Below are 800 nucleotides of genomic sequence, written 5' to 3' on the forward strand. Positions count from 1 at the left end.
CCAACTCCATAAATTCTGCAGCAAGGGCAGCAGATGCCAACATCTGCTTCCCCTGCCCCTGGGCTGCCAGCCCAGCCCCTGCCCGTGCTGCTGCCTTTCCTGGAGCTGTTATTTCTTGCCTCTGTTTCTTCGCTTTCCAAAAATAGCCCGTGGGATTCAGACATGAGGCAGCGTGTGGGAGGGGAGGAGTTGTGATTGCTGCCATCCAGCTGTGCCTTCTCCCAGGCGGTGTGTTCTCCTCCCCAGCCCTGCCTGGTGCCGTAGCGGCGCAGGTTTCCTCTCCCCATGGAAAGTTTGAAGGTGGTCAATACACTGATTTTTCCTTGACGTGGGGCTGTGGATTTTATGGTTTCCAAACTGATTTTTGTTCTTCTTTCTGAGCCAAGAAAGGGATGAGGAGGTGATGAGTACCTGGAGCACATCAGCAGGGCTGGCACAGGGGGTCTTGGAGGAACAGTGGCAGGAGCAAGCAGCAGCATGGTCATCTGCTGGGAGAGGTTCTTGTATGACTTGAGACACACTGAGAAATATGTATTTTTTTCATTTTGTACAAGAAACAAGATTTTGGGGGTTTTTTTTGCTCAAAATAGTTTGGAACACCAGTTTCATAGCTAGGTTTCTCCAGCTTGGGCTGTTGTGCTCAGAACTGCCAGGCAGTAGGAGCTGGAGCTGTCTTGGGTCTGCATCTGGCCCTACTCTGCCTCTGCAAGAATTTCCCAAAGTGCCACTTGGAATCAAACTGACTCTGTGGAATTGTAAAATGGTTTGGGACAGAAAGGACCTTAAAACTCATCTAGTTC

The sequence above is a fragment of the Acanthisitta chloris genome, unplaced genomic scaffold (assembly GCF_000695815.1).
Source record: "Acanthisitta chloris isolate BGI_N310 unplaced genomic scaffold, ASM69581v1 scaffold28541, whole genome shotgun sequence".
NCBI classification, from domain to species: Eukaryota; Metazoa; Chordata; class Aves; order Passeriformes; family Acanthisittidae; genus Acanthisitta; species Acanthisitta chloris.